The sequence below is a fragment of the Pleurodeles waltl genome, chromosome 7, assembly GCF_031143425.1.
Source record: "Pleurodeles waltl isolate 20211129_DDA chromosome 7, aPleWal1.hap1.20221129, whole genome shotgun sequence".
NCBI lineage: Eukaryota > Metazoa > Chordata > Amphibia > Caudata > Salamandridae > Pleurodeles > Pleurodeles waltl.
In genome coordinates this window covers 308959132-308981064 of record NC_090446.1, presented here as the reverse complement: position 1 = coordinate 308981064, position 21933 = coordinate 308959132, and the positions used below count along the sequence as shown (strand labels likewise).

The 21933-nt window shown below is 41.5% G+C and overlaps 1 protein-coding gene across 2 annotated transcripts in view; it reads left to right on the top strand.

Annotated features, from left to right (window-relative positions):
* The window catches only part of LOC138304051 (chemerin-like receptor 1), a 90940-nt gene that overhangs the window by 2827 nt on the left and 66180 nt on the right, over window positions 1-21933 (top strand). The gene's annotated exons all lie outside the window — the stretch shown is intronic.

Genomic DNA, 21933 nt, shown 5'->3' with positions numbered 1-21933 from the left:
CGCCTAGTTACTTTGAATGGAGATGTCGATTGTGGAGATTTCTTCACAGGAGACATGGAGCTCCATTTGCAAACGTACATTTTTAGGTTTCGCCTACGTGGCACTTGCGAAATTTCTTGTAACAAAAAAATAGGCAATGGCAAAGCCCATAGGTCTCAGCAATCCGAGAGCTACTGGTGTTGTCAATGTCTTTTAGCCATGCGTTATGGAGTGGAGTGGATGTATGCGGCGTGAAGATGAAATATGTGTTGTGAAAATATTTTGCATGGTCTGCTGTGGAGTGGAACTATGTGGTTTGGTGTTGAAGTATATGGTGTGGAATGGAAATGTGTGGAGTTGAATTGTGTGGCATGGAATTGTGTAGCATTGAGTGAAATTATGTTGAGTGGAATTATGTGGTATGGTGTGGAGTGTATTTATGTGGATTGTTCCTATGAGGTTCAGAGTGAATTTATATGGAGTGTACTTATGTGGTATGGTTTGGAGTGTAATTATGTGGAGTGTAATTATGTGGTGTTGAGAGGTGTGTGGAGTGTAATTATGTTGTGTGGTGTGGAATTGTGTGACATTGAATTGTGTGGCGTTTTGTGCATTTATATGGCATGGTGTGGAGTGGAATTATATGGTGTGGAATCATGTGGCATGGTGTGGAGTGGAGTTATGTGGAGTGTAATTATGTTGCATTATGTAGCTTTATGTGGAGTGCTATAGTGTGACATGGAGTTGGATATAAGGGTGTTGAATTATGTGGCATGATGTTGGATTATAAATTACATTGTGAGGATTGCAGTTATGTGGTGTCAAATTATGTGGGTTGCATTGGAATTGTTTTTGGAATTGTGTGGCATTTAATTGTGTGTCATTGAGTGGAGTAATGTGTAGTGGAATTATGTGGCATGGTGTGTAGTGGAATGATGTGCATAGTAATTATGTGATATTGAATGTAGGGGAATTATGTGGAGTGGGATTGTGTATCATTGAGTGGAATTAGGTGGAGTAGTAGTGTGTGTCGTGGAGTAGCATGTTGTTAAGAGGAATTATGTGGCATGGTATTGAATTAGGTGGCATGATGTGGAATTCTGTGGTGTGGATTGATTTTATTTGGTATGTAGTAGAATTGTGTGTTGTGGGGACAAATTATGTGGTTTGGTGTGGAATTAACATGTCTGGAATGGAATTGTGTGGAGCTGAGTTTTGTGTGGCATGGTATTGTGTGATGTTGAGTGAAATAGTGTTTAGTGGAATTATGTGGCATGGTGTGGAATGTATTAACATGGAGTGTTGCTATGTGGCGTGGAGTGGATTTGTTTAGAGTGTATTTATGTGGCATGGAGTGGAGTGTAATTATGTGGAATTGAATTATGTGGTGTTGTGTGGTATGTGGAGTTTAATTACGTTGTGTAGCATGGAATTGTGTAGCACTGAATTGTGTGGTGTGGATTTGTGTGGAATTCTGTGGCATGGTGTGGAGTGGAATTATGTGCAGTGGAATTATGTGTTTTGAAGCTGAGGTTATATCTGTGGAGTGTAATTATGTGGCTTGGAGTTTAATTTTGTGCAGTGTAATTATGTGTTTTTGAGCTGAGTAGATATATGTGGAGTATACTTATGTGGTATGGAGTGGAATGTTGTGGAGTTGTATTGTGTGGCATGGACTTATGAGATGTTGAATTGTGTAGTGTAATTTTGTTGTGTGGGTTTGTGTGTTGTAGAAATGTGTGTCACATAACGTTGTGTTGAATTATGTGGAGTTGAATGCTTGTTGTCTTCACAGGCCAGCAGCGTGTGTGGCACAGTCTGCATCGTTGGCTATATTGTCCAGTGACGTATGAGGAGCTTAGATTGCTGCAGGCAGCACATGTACTGCAGTGCTGAGAGAGCCACCATCCGGGAGGCGAGATTATGTTGTTTCCCCTTTGTTTCCTCTTACCCCTGAAATTGCCTAAAACAGAGTTATTGCCATCCAGCAGCTGTTGATGCCTCCCTTGCCAGTGTTCAAGTCTTGTGATGACTCCTGCGCTGGGCGTTCGGATTTATCACTGCTTTGAAGTTTCGATGCTGGCACTGCTCCGACCAGGGGAGCATGGTGTTTAAAAGCAGCTTGCTGAGTCCTCTGTATTTACCCAGCGAACCAGTGGCATTTCTGCAGCTCTTCTGTCTGGCAGCATCTTTATTTTAAAATGCGCATCACCATTCTATTCCCCCTAGTAGACCATGGCAGCAGCAGCTTGTCTGCAGTGATATGTCCTTTAATCTTTAAATTACGAGCACGTTCAGCCATTAAAACAAGGAACTAAATTTGATTACCTGTTTAGAAATGGAGCAAGGGTGGGTGTGAGGAATATATAAAAATGATCTGCATAGTGAAAGAAGCAATAGGGATGGGGAAGGATAGGAGGAGATGGACAGAGTGAAAACATGAGTACTCACTTGAAGTGCTCAAAGACAAAGAAAAATGTAGCTCCCAAGATGGGAATCAGTGACTGGACATAAGTACTTGGTCCATGCTCTGGGGGAGGGGCAAACACAAGAAGAGGCATGACACCTGCGTGCAATGGACAAACAGGAATGAAGGATACTCAGGCGACAATGGAGCAAACAAATGGTAAGCCCATGGGCAGGCTGATGCCCACTGATTGCAAGCAACATGTTTTGAAGAGACAGCACAGCACTGTCTAGCAGAGACATAAATATCTTAAAAGGAGCTTACAACCCATCTATTACTTACCCTTACGTACCATTGGTTGGCTCCCTGTTTACTCTTGTTTACGTTCTTCCTGTTGTTGACGCCTCCTCCTGTCTCCTGCTCAGCTTCACATCTTCATCCTTGCAGTGGAGCTTGGACCAAGTACTGCTTCTGGTGGCCTTGTCTTTACTTTGCCCGCGCACTTGTAACATACTTTTCTTTTACGTTCCAGCATCTGCATTCTGTCTGTTGCTTGCACACCCCACCACCACTTCACTTTTGTCGCTGCATGCCCCTTCCTTACATGCCCTTCCCCATTCGTTGCTGGCCTGTCCCTCCGTCAACCTCGCTACCTTCACTCAATGCTCCTTTTCCACCCCATCACTAGTTGCCTCCCTCCTACCTCCATCATAACTTGTCTTATATAGTGCAAAGTCCACTGGAAGGACTTTGAGTGCTCTACATGAGCGCTACTTCCATTACACAAGAACAGATTAATTCTTACAGGGAGATTAAGTGATTTGTCCAGAATCACAGGATGCTGATCTGGCGCAGAGACTCAAACCTGGTTCCCCAGCTCCAAGGCCAGGAGCTCTGGCTGTAAAGCCATAGACTCTCCACGCTCAGTGTTCCAGCTAGGCTTTGACACACTGGTAATTGCGATGGCTCTATAGCACAGCAACTCTCACAGCTAAGGAACATTAAAAAAAAAATGTTGACAAAATAAATACATCTTGCACGGGAGCAACCTATTGGCTTTGCCAATGCTTGTTTCTTTTTTGTTTCCTAAACGAGGAAACCCTTTTTCCCTGAGGAGAAAGTCATCCCGGCATCCTCACCAAATTTGGGGATGAACCCTTCCTCTTTTTACTCTTGAAAGGGATCAATGACATAATATTGATCACAAAATATCATGCCATAAATATGATGTCATCAATATTGATCACAAAAATATTGTTTTCCTATACTTATAAAGGTAAGTACAAAAATATTTTTTTTAAATAATGTTTAGCGTTAATATTGTTAAAAACCTACAAAATGTTTGGTTTTTAATATACAGTTAAAAATAGTAAATAGTAAATATTTTAATATATAACATCAATATAATGTAAAGTAACTAAATGTAAATAACATTTAATACCATATTTAAATATATACTTAAATAAAGATACACACACATATATAGAGACATAGAACATAAAAAAACAAATCAAATGTAAAATATGAAGTAAATTAACAAATAAAAAATTTAAAAAGACACTTACTAAAGATATTTTAAAATAAATGTATATACATATATCTATACACAGATAATATAAACTGAAACAGATAAAAAATAATATTGCATATATTTAAATAAAATTAAGAAAAGTAGTAAAGAGTGTGAAAAATAGATGTATTATTTCCACTCCAATTTGTACAACAGTAGGGAAAGCATTGGCCTCTATAGGGGTAAAATTTACTATTTCCACTTCAGTCTAACAGTAGAGAGAGCCACTGGACTCTGGAGGGGTTAAATTTACTGTTCCCACGCCAATCAGTCTCTTTCATCTCTTTCTGAACAGTAGGGAAAGTATTGGACACCAAAGGGGTAAAATATATTATTCCCACTCCAGTCTGTGCAGGGCTGGAAAAATCCACTGGACCACTGGCATTGGTGAATCTTAATTGATCAGGTCCAGCTATATTTAGGGTTGAGCCTGCATTGCATGCGCTCGCGCATGCGTATTGCAGCGAGACGCTTTAGGGTTTAGAAAAGGGCTCAGAGCCCTGTCGACCTCACGTCAGTGTTTTTCATTGGTTCGTGGGCTTGCCTATTTAAATCTGCTTGCTTTCATTAGTCGAAGGCATGCATACGTCATGCCTTTTCCGGTGGCTAGCCCTCCTCGAGCGCATCAACCATGTACAGAAAACATGAGAGGCTCGCTGTTTTCTGCCCAGCTCGTGGACTACTTTTTACTAGATCGATTTCGCTTGTCAAAAGTCGAGCGCTTTACACAGTTAATTGCACTTTTTCGGGTTAGGTACATAAATGCACTTTTGCCGATAGGTGAAAAGTCGGGTTAGGAGTTTACAATGCTATCAGCTCTAACATGAGCAAACGCGAGACCCGTTGCATTGCAAATGCTTGTTAATACTTGACACTGAACAGGTGTTCTGTTTAGTTGAACAGTGGAGGGGCAATAAAAGATGCCTTTAGATCTTGTTCTTATGTCACATTGCTCTGTGTTCACAGACAGAGGTCAAAAGTCAGTTTTTCTTGCAATTGATTTTCCTTCTGACTGCAGAGTTCCAAGACTTTGCAAGGTGAACTTTGTGACCTGCTGTTTAGAATGTAAAATAAAAGGATATAGGGTGTTTGGATTTTCCTAACACACAACATTTAAATGACTAAGCCAACTGTGCAAACATTTCAAAATATATTTCAGTAGTTGTGAAAGCCCTTTTTTTTTTATATTTCTGTGTGATGAACAAATATTTTAATAGGATGAAAACAAATTGGAATACTTTATGTGTTGATGTGCAAAGGATGTGTTTTCTGAAACCCAATTTTCACAGATTGTTAATACACTATTTAGTTTTATCAGTAAAGCTGCAAGTTAGTAGAGAGGCGTTTGTACATTTCTTGGAAAGTCACTGTGTGAGGATGACAATTTGTTACCACATCATGGTTTAGTAATATATTTAGTAAAATGGAGTGTTTAAACAAACTGAGAAACACTCCTGTCCTGATGGCAATGTTGTGAGTAAACTAAAAGAAGTCCTGGGTTATTTGGGCTAGACCTCATGGGTATATGGGCTAGATTTGTGTGATGCATGCAGCAAACTTTAGTCTACTTAATCACACAAAAGAGGTTTTTTTGTACTGCAGAAATGATGAGCTCACATATTTGACGCTGCAATCATATGTGAGAATTAAGAAAAAGGAGACTCTGTAAACTATTTGCCTAGAATCACACAATTTGAGACCCCTTTACAGGTCAAGTACATTACAGTTATGTTGAGTAGATTATTTAAGTCACTCGACCTGCAGGTCTAGTAACATGTTTATGATTTTTCAAACCTTGCTGTGCAACTGTAGCAAAAGTGTTGGACTCCGGAGAGGTAACAATAACTATTGCTACTCCAGTCTGTGTAGCAATAGGGACAGCATTAGCCTCAGGAGGGGTACAATTTACTGTTCCCACTCCAACCTGCGCAACAGTAGGGAAAGCATTGGACTTCAGAAGGGTTAAATGTACTATTCTTACTCCAGCCTGTACAACAGTAGAGAAAGCTCTGGAGTTCGGAGGGGTTAAATTTACTTTTTCCACTCCAATCTGTGCAAGAGTAGGGAAAGTGTTGGACTTCAGAGGGGTAAAATTGACTATTTCCGCTGCAGTCTGTGCAACAGTAGGGAAAGCGTTGGACTCAAGAGGAGTAGAATTTACCATTCCCACTCTAGTCTGTGCAACAGTATGGAAAGCGTTGGATTTCGGAGGAACTAAATTTACTATCCCCACTCCAGTTTGCGCAACAGTAGGGAGAGCATTGGACACGGGAGGGGTGGAATTTATTATTACCACTTCAATCTGGGCAATAGTTGGGAAAGCATTAGATCAGGAGGGGTAAAATGTACTATTCCCACTCCACTCTGCGCAAGAGTAGAGAAGTGTTGGATTCCAGAGTGGTAAAATGAACTATTCCCACTCCAGTCTGTGCAACAGTATGGAAAGCAATGGACTTCGGAAGAACTAAATTTACTATCCCTATTCCAGTCTGTGCACAGTAGGGTGAGCATTGGACTCCGGAGAGGTAGAATTTATTATTCCCATTCCAGTCGGTGTACCTTTAGGGAAAGCGTTGGACTTTGGAAGTGTTAAATATACTATTGACACTCCACTATGTGCAGCTTTAGAGAAAGTAGTTCAGTTCAAACACATAACATATTTTAATAGCTATTATTTGACCAAAAATATAAAACTCTTAATATGAAAATTATTTTGACACTTAAAATAAACAATTTACAATATTATTAAAATGTTTAATAATTAATAGTACATAAAAAGTTATTATCTGATTCTTTCGATAACTTCCCATTCTACACTCCCACAAACCTAGCAGCCCACAAAGTAAAAAAGTATAACACAACATGTTAAGGAATCATAAAATAATTATTAATAAATTAATTATTAATTGCTACTTAACTGTTACTTAAATAACTTCTCACCTTATTCCCCTACAAACAAAACAACCCACACCTAGTATTTAACACAAAAAATATAATATAAAAAAAATTACAAAATTATAAATCAAGTAAACATTTCAATAAAAATAATAATTAATTGGTAATTACATATTGCTTAATTAACTTCCAACTTTATACCCCAACAAACCCAACAACCTGCACCTAAAACATAACCTAAAAATATAGTAATTACACAATTTACATAATTAATTAAATATCAAATAATAAAATAGTAATGAATTGGTAATCAATTACTTAGCTAACTTCAAACCCTATACCTCTGCAAATCCAACAACCAGCACCTACAATATAACCTAAAAATATAATAATTACACAATTTACATAATTATTTATCAGTAATAACAAAATAACAATAAATAAAAAATGTATTAATTATACTTAATTAACTTTCCACTTTGTGCCCATGCAAATCTCACAACCCTCCACGACACTATAAATTACTATTAAGAATTAAATAAAAAATTATGAATAAGTTAAAATGACAAACTATATTTAAAACATTTGAACAAAAGGTATACAAACTTATTTTTACGTATACAATCAAAATATGAACTAAAACACACAAAGATATTTAAAAAATGATATTTTTTACAACGGTATTATTAAAAACGATATTTACAACACAGAGATTATTGAAGACAATATTATTTACCCACAAAATCAATGTTTGTCAACAATATTTCTGCATCACAATATTTATGTGTCACAATATTAAAAACTTGATTTTTCTGTAGCTTGATATTTAAAATCTAATTTTGTGTCCAAATACCCTTTGAAGGGTAATTGCTTCATGCCCTTGCCTGAGTGGAAAGGGGGCTTGGAGGGTTTGGAAATGATCAAAAACGTACATATTCGAGGGAGTGTCCAAACTTTCAGGGCAAACCATTCCTTGGAATGCACACTTCCTACTTCTTGAGTTGGATTTACAAGTGCAGATTTCGCTGTACTCATAGCAGAGCAATCTGCACTCTTAGATATATAAACGCATGCCAGGAATTTATTTGCGTCTGCTTGGTAGATGTAGATAAGTTACATCTGGTCATAAACTTATGTTTATGACTGCATTTGCTTTTGTGAATTAACTTCCCTTTGTTTATGGATAACATGATTTTGCCTTGTGTTTTTTTGTCTATTTCATCATTGCTTATTTTCTGCAATTAGTTGCTGTTTGTGAAAAGGCATTTAGGCAGGCTTCTTTCTCCCAGTATTTCTGAAACATGTCCATGATATACAGTGGTAAAAAAGTAGGAAGTTGGCTATAGGTTGCCTCTTTGTAATCCATACAAAAAATATTTCAAGCCTTCACTGGGACAAATACTTCCGTTTGGCACACCTTACCCCTAGATAATAGAACCGAGCTCACCCTGCTTGCCCACACAAAGTATCTTAAAATCAGTCTCTTCCATCTCTTTCTGAACAAATTGCTCTGCCTTACTGCCAAATCTGCTAAGTGTTTTTTGGTCATTGTTCATTATAATTTTCAGAAAATTCTTCCCTGTTCCATCTGTCTCCTTCAGCTTCTCTGCAACGTTTCCCAATCATTTCCTAATATCAGTTTGTTGATTCCTTGTTCTTATTTTTCAATGTAAATTGTTAAGTGGTACCTAAAGGCCCCTGACAATCTTTGGTTAGTTTAATTAGATAATTAAACTAATAAAAATATTTAAAGTGAAGCAGGATTTAAGAGAAAGCATAGTCCAGATAAGGAAGGTTTCAACAAGTATGTATAATGTAGGGAAAGGTAATGAATGTGAATAGTATCACCAAACATTTGCTGCCTGCTATACAAACAGCTCTGTACTGCACAGTGCCCTGGGAGCCGTAACAGGAAGGTGTGTACACTTTCTGTGCCCTGGAGCAGTTTGGTATTACAGAAGGCGCTGCAGATTCTTAGGGCCAGATGTATATAGGATAATGTTTCTGATTTCCTAATAGCAAATCTTAGCAATTTGCTATTAAGAAATCGCAAACTGCAATTTATGACACTGTGTTTGACACTGTTAGCCATTCCCAGTGGGTTGCAAATGGACCTGCCGCATCAATATTCATGAGGCAGGCCTCAATTTGAATGGCTACAATCACAGGGATGGCGGCCTGCTGGGGTCAGCAGACCACTATGTCTGTGATTGCTTTTAATTAAAGCAATCTTTTTTTTGTAATGCAGCCCTTTTTCTTGAAGGAAAAGGGCTGCATTACAAAAAGATAACTGAAAAGTTTTCTTTTCATTTTTTTAAGATTAGACAATGGTCTGTAGGAGCACTGCCTGCTCTTGAAGAATGTTTGTACCCCCAATCGCAACCCCCTGGGAACCCTTTCCCTTTGCAAATGGCTTACCACCAACTTGAAGTTGGTGGTAACTGAAAATGTTTTGTGACCAGATCATGCAGGCCCAGATGCAGTGTTGGCAAGATCGCAAGGAGCTGTTCCCTTATTTACAGGGGGCAGAGACCACAAGCGAAAAGAGGGAATATTTTGCCTTTTCATCTGAAAGTGGACTCGGCCTTCAAGATGTTTGTCACATTCCATTCTTACCTACTGTATGTATTCTGTTCTTAAAGCAATTGTTTTTTGTATTTTTTTCCTGTATTGGTAAAGCCAATAGGTCAGGTTTTAACGTGATAAACATCCTTTATGCATACAACAAACGTAAGCAGCATGGTAAATGCTGCTGTTTACACTAAAGCCAAACCCCTTGACATAATTTTAAAGCATGCAATTGAATCATGTGCCTTTTAGCGTAATTCGCTCACTTTAAGTCTCCACATTGTATTGTCCTTCCTTCTCTATGGCTGCTTTTTTATTGTGTGTTAGAAATATATGTAAATAATCTTTCAATTGGGAGACCTAATGATGGCCGAGTATTTCATTTCGTATTTGCTCACATTGGTTGTTAGTAAATTGTTAATAAAACGAAATAATAAATGGGTAGGGAAATAGACCCTAATGAATCACAGTCCAAATGATTGCGAAAACTCAAAATCTACCTTTGGGGAAACACTTCAGTTAATAATATTGGAACAAATACAAAAATATTATTTTGCTTAGGAGTTTACTTCCTTGCACCAAAGGTGGCCAGCAAATGTGATTTTTCACATTGTGCATGCTTCGGTAGCAGACACGAAGTACTAGACCGCGTTGTTCAGTGAAATGCCGGTGCTCTCGTAAATGATCAGGTGATTCCTGCTTTTCATACCAGGACAACTTCAATGTCTACCGTTTTTCACATTGAAAATAAGAAGAAACACATGGCTTGGATAGCAAAGTTTATTTTTTGCGGTTTTATACTTCACCAACTCCGACAGAAGATGTTGGAGCACCAGTTACATTACACAAAGTCACTTTTTAGGTCGAAGCCTGTGGTGAAGGCATCTTGTGAACATTCAGAAAGCTTCCCTGGGAATGCATTCTGCCCAGTGGCAGTTCCTCCGCTATGCAGAGGAGTTTCGCCCCCAACCTCAAACATTGAAAAATAAAACGATAACAAAACAAGTTTATTATCATTTTATTTTTCAAGTTCTAAGGGCCGGGACGAGTCTTGGGGCAGGCCTGCTGTGGTGATAGGCACGAAGGGTGAGTGGTGTGCACTGCTATCAGTGTGCATGTGGGTTTGGCTGGCTGTCTCAGGTCAGCCAAACCGACATGCGCCCTGAGCTGTCTCCAACCTGAGCTGCATTACCGGGTTAGAGACAGCAGGCACAGGCTCCCAGGCTCTCTGGGAGTGCAAAGCCAGGGCACTCAGGCCAAACACGAGCAGCAGCCAGCCAACAACATGAGAGCAGCATTTTGATTGGCTGCAGGGGAGTTTGAGAGCCTCTGCTGCAGTGGAGAGGAGCAGAAGAGCGTTGATGCAGGGGAGGGACGGCAGATAAGTTCTTTAATGTTGTTTTTTCATGTTCGTGTCATCGTCTGTTTGGTTTTTGTTCTTTTTGTGTCATCCACCCCACCAATCACGCTGCCCTCAAACCACCCACTACTGATTCTGTCCATTGCTTACAGCTGGCTTTGTGGTTTGTAACTCACATTTCCTTGCCTTCTATTTGAGGGCTCTATTTGTTATAGGCTTTCCAGCTTGAGTTTGTCCCTTCCCTTGCCAAACTCTTGTTTACTGTATCCTTCTGAGATCCCTATTTTCTGTAAACAGACCTTTAAATCTTGTTCTTATCTTGTCACATTTGCTGTGCATTTAACCTCAGAGGTCAAATGTCAAGCTTCGTCTTCCAAGGGCAGTTGTGTTTACTCTTCTTTAGTCCAGTTTACAAGGCTTTAACATACCTTAAAACAGGCCAGAAGGGAGGAGGTGCATGTAATTTCTGTGATTCTGATGCAGCATTCATGTAGAGGTTCTTCTATCAGAGCACTATTGGCTTTTGCTTAATGTGATCCTCTAGTGAATGTCTAATGATCTTTATGTTGACAGTCAGTGAGTCCTAGTACCAAACCCTTTTAATAATATGACACATTGGCAAGCCAAAAGGTGTAGCCTGCACAACTGCACTTAATGAGCAATAGTCTCAGTATATACAACACAGTACCACAAAAACCTAGACAACACAGATTACTGTTTTTAAGAAAACTACAAACAGGGGCCCAGAAACCAACTACATTTTTTACACTACGGCCTTAAACATCCTTCCTATGTAAAAACATTGGGCTCATTTAGGGCCAGATGTAGCAAACTGTTTGTGAGTTGCAAATGGCGAAAATCGCCGTTTACGAGTCGCAAACGTGTGTTTGCTATGCAGAAATGCATTTTGCGAGTCGGAACCGACTCGCAAAATGCATTTCCCACTCGCAAATAGGAAGGGGTGTTCCCTTCCTATTTGCGAGTCGCAGTGGTATGCAATTCCATTTGCGACCGGGTACGCGGTTGCAAATGGAGTCGCAGTTACATCCACTTGAAGTGGATGGTAACCCACTCGCAAACTGGAAGGGGTCCCCATGGGACCCCTTCCCCTTTGTGAGTGGACCCAAAAATATTTTTTCAGAGCAGGCACCAAGGGACCACTACCTGCCCTGAAAAAATCTGAAACTAAAGGTTTCGTTTTTTTTTTCTAAGTGCAGCTCGTTTTCCTTTAAGGAAAACGGGCTACACTTGGAAAAAAAAACCTGCTTTATTTAAAAGGAGTCACGGACATGGAGGTCTGCTGTTCCCAGCAGGCCTCCATCCCCGTGAGTGCCAAGAGTCGCTATGGGGGCGCAAATTGTGACCCACCTCATTAATATTAATGAGGTGGGTCTTTGCGACCCCGTAGCGACTCGCAGACGGTGTCTGAGACACCGTTCTGCATAGCAAATTGCGAGTTGCAATTTGCGAGTCGCTCGGACTGGCAAATTGCCAGTCGCAATTTGCTGTCTTCCTACTTCTGGCCCTTAGAGTGTGGCAGAAGGGTTACCCCGTCACAAACATGACAGATATTCCATCTACTGTATGATGATTCCCATAGGCTATGAAGGGATTGTAATATGGTGGACCGGATATGTGTCACACTTTGTGATGCAGTAACATCCCCCGCCAAACTCTAAATCAGGCCCATAGTTTTTATACTATTAGTTTGATGTGTGTGGAGTCAGTAATGAAATAAGTGAATATTTTCTACTGAAACAACAAATGCCTAGCAGCAGGGCAGGCTGTAGCATTGCTGGCATCTAGTGAAACACTCTACGCCACTTCACTCTATGCCTCTGTACTCTACTTTGCACCACTCTTCTCTATGCCAGTGCACTCTACCCCACTCTACTATGTGCCATTCCTCTATATGCCAGTCCATTCTAGGCCACTTCACTCTACTCTACAGTACTCCACCCTATGCTACTCCAATCTTTGACACTCTGCTCTGCAACACTGCAGTCTTTGCCACTGCAGTCTGTGCCACTGCACTCTACACGACTACTCTGTGCCACTGCACTCTATCCTGCACCTCTCTATTTCTACCCTCCACCACTCCACTCTACACCACTTCACTCTACTCTGAAACAATCTACTCTATACAACAGCACTCTATGCCACTCTACTCCACTCTTTGCCCTTTCACTTTACGCCACTCTACTCCACTCTGCACCATTCAACTCCATGCTACTTTATGCCAGTACTCTATGCTACTGCACTCTACCTTTCACCACTTCACTCTACCTTGCACCGCTCCACTCTATGTCATCTCACTCAGAAACAATTTACTCTATGCCACTGCACACTATGCCATTGCACTATATGCCCCATACTGCTCCACTATGCACCACTCTATGCCACTGCAATCTATGCCACTGCACTCTACACTGTACCTCTTTACCCTGCACCACTCTACTATATGCCACTGCCCTCTACGGCATTATACTCTAAACCACTGTACTCTTTGCCAATGCTCTCAACATCGCTTTACTCAAAACCAATGCACCCTATCCCTCTGCACTCTATGTCAACAACATGGCACCACTGCACTCTAGGCCACTATATTCTACTCAGCAACGCTCTACGCCCCTGCATGCTATGCCACTCTATTCTACTCTGCACCAGTGTACTCTACTTCACTCTACTCTATGCTGCTTTACTCCATGTCACCCCACCCTATGCCACTCTACTCTGCAAGACTGCACTCTTGGCTTCTCTACTCTGTAGCACTGCATGCTACGCCACTGCAAGCTGCGCCACTTGACACCAAGGTGCTCTATGATACTGCACTCTACGTGCCACTGCTCTATGCACCACTCTACTATGAACCATTCTACTCAGTGCCACTGCACTCCACTCTGCACCACTCAACTCTTTGCCACTCTACTGCGCTCATACACTCTGCATTACTCCATACCACTTCTACAATTTATTCTGCACCACTACACTCTACACCACTCTTCTCTATGCCACTGCATTCTGCACCACTGTATTCTACACCTCTGCACTCTGCACCACTACACTCTACCCTGAACCACTCCACTCTAAGCCACTTCACTCTTCTCTGAAAAATTCTACTCTATGCCACTGCAGTCTGTGCTACTCTACCCTTCATTATTGCACTCTACATCAGTGCACTCTACATCACTTACTCAAAATCAATGCACTCTGTGCAACTACACTCTACACTAATCTACTCTACACCACTGTACTTTATGCCACTTCACTCTAGGCCACTCTTTTACACTCCATTCTGTCACATTACACTCTACGATGGTCCAATCTAAGAGGCTCTACTCCATTAAACTCTGCTCAATTGTATGACCATCCATTGCCATCCACAGGCATTGATAACACAGGGGTTCACTCACAAGCGATAGGAAGTAGATTGAAGACTGCATTTCTCTTAGTCTGACATTTATGGGGGAATTGTAGAATTCCAGAGGTTTGCACTTTGAAAACTATGAAGTTTGTAGACTTCTAGACTTAAACCTCTTACTTTGTATCCCTAACCCACCTAAACATAACCTGATCTGTGAAAAGGCTTAGACTGGAATTTGTAGTTTATTTAAAACTGTTGTTTCTCAAGAGGCAAAATACTGTTTCCTGTGGAAACCCCTTTTCCAACATATTGAAGTATGGGAATGTTCCCTTCAACATCCCTGCCAAAGTGAGTTTGCACAGGTGTCTGCATGGTCACCATGCTGTGAGTGTACTGTTCAGATTTCGTTTCAGTCCCATGATGACAGATTAGGCATGAATGCTTTTGATGTAGAAATCTATCTACATTGGAAGTCACTCAACCTTTAGTCCCTTTGAAGCTAATAACATTAATATCAATATTTGAAATTACCTGAATATATGTACTTATTTACCACGGTGACTGGGGTATCATGTTTTCTTCTTTTTTATGACACACCCTTCACCACCACACCAGTGAGGACAGAGTAGGTTCATAGGTCCTTTTACGTGCCTGTGACCACCTAGCTGTAAAAGAGGATAAACATGTTAATGCTAAGGTATCTGTAAATTGAGGCATCATGTACAAGGGGGTAACCAGTGCCATAAGGTAGAAGATCCTGAAGTTGGTAATGCCTGCAAGCTATCGAAAACAAGTGTTTGTCCTCCATGATCAAAACTGACATTTGGGGAATGACAAGACCATCAGACTTGTAAGACAAAGATTCCACTGGCCTTAACAGGGGCAAGAGGTGGCAAACCACTGCATAGAGCATAGTCTGCAAAACCCAATCAGTCTTGGTCCTGCTCTTATAGGAACAGTCCAGTTGAACTACCAAGCCTGGTCCACTCTGAACTGGAACACAAGCAACCCAAGACCAGTTTTGCTCTAGTTGGGGTTCTCAGGTGGGTACAACTTGGTTCTAGTGGCACAGTGAATCTGGGAATACTCTTAGCCACTTAGGATGATAAATCAAGCACATAAAAGGTGGTGGGGATGAATGCTTGCAATTTGTCTAACCATTGGTAAACGCTTGGATAGCATTACAATCCATTATTCTTTTGCCCACTATGACACCTCAGATTAGACCTAGCAATATGCACATCAGTCTTGGTTTACACAATATGTCAAAGCATTTCAACCAAAGCCTAAAAAGCATCTACAGGAGCCTAGGTTCTGTGGGAAAATATTTCATGATTTATGGTTGATTGGCTGCACTAAATTCCAGCCAAGGAGATGATATTGAATCTAAACTAGTCGAGTAGAAGTTACAGCTGGTGCTAAACCAGTAGATGTACAATTCTCCTACCATCCACAGTGGAATTCCCAAGTGTAAAGGTTAAACAGATTGCTTCTTGACATGTCCAAAACCCTGCAATCAGAGCCAAAAACCCTGCAATCAGAGCCAAAACAACAGCGTAAACAGTATTTAGTTGAGCGAATAGCTGAATACAACTAGAGAATAATGAATTCACATGCTACGCTCTTTACTACTCAATGAGAAAAATGTATCTAGTTTGTGGAGTGTGGAGCATCTAATCAAGGTAAGAAACCTAGGGCCAAATGTATCAAAGCCCTGGTTTGCATTTCTTAAATAGCGAATTTTAAGAAATCGCTATTTAAGAAATGTAAAATGGGATGTAAGAAAATAGAAAATCCCTAATAGTGATTTCTTAAAATTTGCAATCGCTATTAGGGAATTGCTATTACGGACTGGGACTCCATTCATCCCTATGGGCCTGAAGGCCCATAGGTGCAAATGGTTTTGCATTTCCCAATTTGCGAATTATTGTTAGGAATTCTCAAATTAGGTAATGGAAATCTAAGGGTGCTGGGGGCCTAAGGCCCCCTTTAAAGCACCCACCAAATAAATTGTACATATGTAAAGCTCGCATATGCCCTAGGGGCATGTGTGTGCTATATACACTTTTAAAAATTCATTTTCAATGGATTTTTAACATTGTACATGGTTACCACGAAATTTGAATTTGAGGTAATTGCATTTCCTAAATGCCCAGTTCGCCTTTAGGAAATGCATGATACATGAGCTTTGGAAATCGCAAATAGGAATTCTTTTTTTGTGATTTCCTATTTAGGGAATCACAATTTGCGATTCCCTATTCAAAGTCTCAATTTTGGGGAATCGCTAAAAATTGTGATTCCCTAAAATTGCACTGCCTTTCATACATCGGGAAAGGCGATTTTGCCTTCGCAAGCGGTGGAATTTACCGATTTGCACCGTTTGCGAATACAAAATCCTTTGATACATCTGGCCCCTAGTTTTTAACAGCTTCACAAGAAAAACAAAAAAAGATATGCACGCCACAAGAGCATTTGCTATATTATTGCTGAATCCAATATATATGTGGTTATATAAGTATATAAAGGTATGTAATCAATTTCGTCAATAGGTAGATTGTCTGCAGTCCATTATCACTCTGCCACCTTACAGGGTGAAACACATCTCGGCTGATTGCTGTAAATTTGGGATTTGGCTTACTTTATACAATTATCGATCATGAAACCATAACCCTGTCAATAAATAGCAATATGTGCAAAACAGCAATTAGACATATTGACGTTATATCTACATATATAACCTCATACAGATATTGAATTCAGCAATAATACAGCGATTGCTACTGTGGCACAGACATATTTATTGTTTTTTTTTTTTTTTAAATAAAGAGATACAACCAGTGGTTCAAACAATAACACTGTAAACTAGGATATATCCGTTGATCGATGAAAAAATGGAAAACATTACTAAGAAGATAAATAGAACTCAAGACCAATACTGTGGAGAGCAAAATACTGTGAAGGGCGAAATTCTAAGATTTCATGTGTACCAGACTGATCTAGCCCAGAAGCACAGGCAATACAAAATTGTCCTTAGAAATCACCTGCTCCCATAAGTGCGAACACTAATCTGCCAAGTCAGCCTTCTGTCCTCAGCAAAGCCAAAACCCTGTTGTTGCTCCAAACAAGCAGCAGTTTCATAACGCAGAATTTTGTGAGGGACCCCTGAGTGGCCATATCACACAGATATTCTTTGTCCGTGGGCTCAATAGGGCCCCCTTGAAGAGTTGGAGGCCCCCAGGAAGGTTGAGGGCCACATTGCACCACAGAGGCTGCAGGGGCCTGTGTTACACCCCTGACAAGCGGGTGACCAGGACAAGCATGGAAGATAGCCCGAGAAACCAATCCAAATGCATAGGCCGAAGAAAAAAATAAGCAGCTTTGTGATTTTAGTGTAAGGCTGCAGCACATTTGTTTTTGGAAATTGCCCCCCTCCTTCCAACATCATACTCTAGCTGTTCGCAAATTTCAGTGCTACATCTGCTGTCTTCAGTACTGGACTTAACACATTAAAGGATGAAATGAGAATTTGACATAGCACCCGCATGCAACGCCCAAAACAATAAGCAATACCCCAGAAGTTTTCTTCATCACTGGAGATAAGAGGACAGAGATGGTGTCCAGAAATCAATGCAACACTTGGAAATGGTCTCCAGAATTGGTCACGAAATCCCAGAGGTGTTCTTGTTCACGGAACAGTTCAGTCCAGATGGGACCCCCCAGTCCCGAACACACTATACCAGTAGTCACATCCAGAATAGCACACAATAGCACACAATATACCGGAGATGACTAAATCAAGAACGGGACGCAGTACCCCAGATAGGTCAACATTTTATACATTACCTTATGTGAGTCTTTCAAACCTGGGTGCAATATTGGAGATGTGTCCTTATGAAAGGGATGCACTAATTCAGATGCAATTCCAAAAGCTAATAATATAGTCCAAGACATACAGTAAGAACTAGACCCAGTGCTAAAAATTGTATAGAGATGTGTATAATGAACATTTGTAACTCAACCTTCCTTTAATCCTGGTTTTATTGCTTGCCCCGTGCATCTCGGCATTCTCTTTGCTATTTTATCTTTCTTGTTATATTGTTTACACACTTTGAGGTAATTTAAGGTAAAACTGAATAAGTGACACTTGCTCAGATGCTGGCTGTGCTGCTACTGTAGTGTGCGAATGTATGTTTTTGTGTTTTTTTGTGTATTTCTGGGTGTGTGTGTAAAAGAAAGCTTTATACCGCTATTGCCAGTATAATAACTGTTCTGCCTGTTTGACGGAAACTTGCACTCGGCTTACACATCGTGTCCCTATTGTATGTGTCCGCATGTGTGCATTATTGCACATACTCTCCTTGCTCTGTGAGTGTGAGGGGATCCTACACTGCTGCTGCTGTCTCTGCTGTTAGGGAAGTTAGCAACGCTGTAGCCATGCTGATGTGTGTAGTGGTGAAGCTCGGGACATTTGATTCACTATATAAAAGCTAAAACAATTGGCGTTGTCAGTGTGTGTGTTTGTATAATCTTCTGGTCAAAGCTTAAACCTGGAGGTGCCTCTCAATGTTCTGCACAGTCACTGTATGTCAAAAAGTTGGAATCTCTCATCGCTAGTGCTAAGTAGGATAGTGGTTTCCTGCATCAGAAAATTCCACTACTCTTGGCAAGTATGTAATCAGCAGGGGCAGCTTTTCCGTTAGGGTGGAGGAGCGTCACCCTCCCCTCCACTGCCAGCAGAAGAAGCTGCAAAACCTTCAACAAATGAAATGATAATAAATTGTGTTTATTACTGTTTTGTTTGTTAACACCTTTGGTGCCAAGGACGTAATGGATACATCCTCGGCTGCACCGCTCGGGTGCCGAGGACGTAACTGTTACATCCTGACCCGGCCCTCACGGGGAAGAACTAGTGCTCCCCCTGAGGGCCTCCCACACCCCTCGCCTGGGCAAGGATAGGAGAATCACTTCCCCTTCAACCCGACTCCCACACCTCCCCCAAGTGATGTCTAATGACGTCAGCACGTGATCATGCACTGACCTCATCAGAGGCTGCCCCCATCATGATGGAAGCTCAGCTTCTAGTGCGATTGGGAGAGAAATGCTTTGCATTTCTCTTCCGATCGGGGAGTGGAGGCAGCCAGAGGACATGAAAGAAAAGGAAAGGCCTTTCCTTTCATGTCTGAACATTTCTGCAGCCGGATTGTGAATCGATGGGCTGCAGAAATATCCACTAGACACCAGTGATTTTTGTTTGTTTATATGTGTAATTGGCATGAGGGAGTGACCCTTTGAGCAAGGGTCGCTCCCCTTGAGGACTATTATTTATGATGCCTTTTCTGCCCCCCTGGGGGCAGATCGGCCTCTTTTAATTAGGCTGATCTGCCCCCGGGGAGGCAGAAGCGACTAGGCACCAGGGATATATTTTTTTTTTTTAGAGATGGTGAGCGGTCCTTAGGCAAGGGTCACTCCTCTCAGTGGAAAATTCTTTTTAGGCCATTTCTGACTATTTTTGTTAGGACAATCTGCCCCCAAGAGGGGCTAAACCACCAGAAACAAGGGATTTTTTTCCTTTACGTCAGTTTCACACAAGGGGAGCGACCCCTTAGGCAAGGGATTTGTTTTAAGCCACTTCTGCCCCCATTGGGGGCAGATTAGCCTATTTTAATTAGGCCGATCTGCCCCCAAAGGGGTCAGAAATCACTAGGCACCAGGTTTTTTTTCTTTTTTTTACAGCTGGGGAGCGCCCCCTTAGGCTAGGGTCGCTCCCCTCAGGGGGAATCTATTTTAGGCTATTTCTGCCCCCCTTGGGGGCAGATCGTCCTATTTCTATTAAGCTGATATGCCCCCAGGGGGGGCAGAAACCACTTAGGCACCAGGGATTGGTGTGCATGTGTGTGTGTGTTTTGTTTGGAGGGCAGCCCCTTGGGCAAGGGTCGCTCCCCATGGGGGCACATTACTGCTGGACATTTCTGACCCCGTTGGGGGCAGATTGGCCTATTTTTGTAAGGCCCATCTGCCCCCAAGGGGGGCAGAAAGCCGACCGGACACCAGGGAAGATTTTTTTCAAAGAAAGAGGGTGGGGGTATGGCCACACCCCCACCCCAAATAAATGGGGACAAAGTTGTTCTGCCCACCGGTGGGCAGATGGGACAATTACCCCCGATCCACTCCCCGGGGGGGGGGGGGGGAAACTACTTGATGCCAGGGAATAATAATTAAAAAAAAATAGTGGGGTGATGGCTACCAACCAGTATGTGTATGGTTATGCACCCACCCCAGCTGAAGGGGTAACAGTCTTTCAGCTCTCCCCCCCCACACTAAAAGATCTTATCCCAAGAGGACAGTTGATTATCTTGGGTTTTGGTTTTACATTTGGGCCATGAGAGCTTGTCTAACTCTCAAAATCGTCCCTCTTGAAATGGTGAGGGCTGCACTTTTTGGACTTTGGGACACTACCATGTAGAAAAATGTACAGACCTAGACACATCTGAAAACTAAACATCTGTGTGTGTCCAGGGTGCTGTGCTTCACGTTCACCCCCACCATTTTCTGCCCTGCAAACCTCCAACTTTGTTTAAAATCACACATTTTCCCCACATTTTTGTGATGGAACCTTCCGGAATCTACAAAATTCCTACCACCCAGTATTGTCGCATCTATACCGATAAAAATTCTCCCCCACTTGTCAGCCTAAAAATGTTTTTTTCAAACTGCACTTTTGGACCCGCTTTGTTTCCACCTCAATTTCAACATGTTTTGGTTCTTTCCTGTCACAGGCACTCAAACCACCTACACAAGTGAGGTATCATTTTTATCGGGAGACATTGGGTGGTAGGAAATGTGTGCCGGTGTAGTGATCCCACACATAAATGTGGGGAAAATTTGCTTTTTTAGCTAAATTTGAGGTTTAGTGAGGATTCTGCGTAAGAAAGCACTGGAAGATCCACGCAAGTCACACCTCCTTGGACCCCCTGGGGTGTCTAGTTTTTGGAAACTTCTGGCTTTGATAGGTTTCCCTAGATGGCTGCTGAGCCCAGGACCAAAAACGCAGGAGCCCCCCGCAAAAACCGGCAGTTTTGTATTTGATGATTTTGTTGTGTCCACGTAGTGTTTTGGGGCATTTCCTGTTGCGGGCACTAGGCCTACCCATACAAGTGAGGTGCCATTTTTATCGGGAGACATGGGGGAACGTTGGGTAGCAAAAGGAAGTTTGTGGCTCCCCTCAGGTTCCAGAACCTTCCATCACCAAAATGTGAGGAAAAGGTGTTTTTTTTTGCCAAATTTTAAGGATTGCAAAGGATTCAGGGTAATAGAACCTGGTGAGAACCCCACAAGTCACCCCATCCTGGACTCTCCTAGGTGTCTAGTTTTAAAAAATGCATAGGTTTGGTAGGTTTCCCTAGGTGACGCCTAGGAAATTTGCAAAAATCATGTCCGTTTTCTTTGGGAAAATGTGATGTGTCCACGTTGTGTTTTGGGGCATTTCCTGTTGCGGACACTAGGCCTACCCACACAAGTGAGGTACCATTTTTATCAGGAGACCTGGGGAATGCTGGGTAGAAGGAATTTGTGGCTCCCCTGAGATTCCAGAACTTTCCATCACCGAAATGTGTGGAAAATGTGTTTTTTTGCCAAATGCTGAGGTTTACAAAGGATTTTGGGTGCCAGAACCTGATGAGAGCCCCACAAGTCACCCCCATTCTAAATTTCCCTAGGTGTCTAGTTTTAAAACATGTATAGGTTTGCTAGGTTTCCCTAGGTGCCGGCTGAGCTAGAGGCCAAAATCCACA